This window comes from Theobroma umbraticum, unplaced genomic scaffold (assembly GCF_002168275.2).
Source record: "Theobroma umbraticum cultivar Fairchild unplaced genomic scaffold, ASM216827v3 scaffold_12.1, whole genome shotgun sequence".
Lineage (NCBI taxonomy): Eukaryota > Viridiplantae > Streptophyta > Magnoliopsida > Malvales > Malvaceae > Theobroma > Theobroma umbraticum.
The window spans coordinates 3972220-3972498 of record NW_018397269.1 but is presented as its reverse complement, the minus strand read 5'-3'; positions in this window follow the sequence as shown (position 1 = coordinate 3972498).

Below are 279 nucleotides of genomic sequence, written 5' to 3'. Positions count from 1 at the left end.
ATTGTGATCTAAATTAGTATTTTGATTATGACAATGGAGATTGTCAAATATGTAAATTAACATATTCTCACATATTGCAATTTGAGTTGACCTAGTAGAGACGCAATTGCTAAGCAAAAAAGTTTGATATTGGATACGTTAGCAATTGACTCAAGTAAAAGTGGGAGATTGTTGGTGTTTGCCCTTGAGCCAATTCGATTGGTTAAGGAATATATACTATCATTTAATGTATATTAATTACATAATTATATGTAACAGAGGTTTTCCTTCATGTTAGTG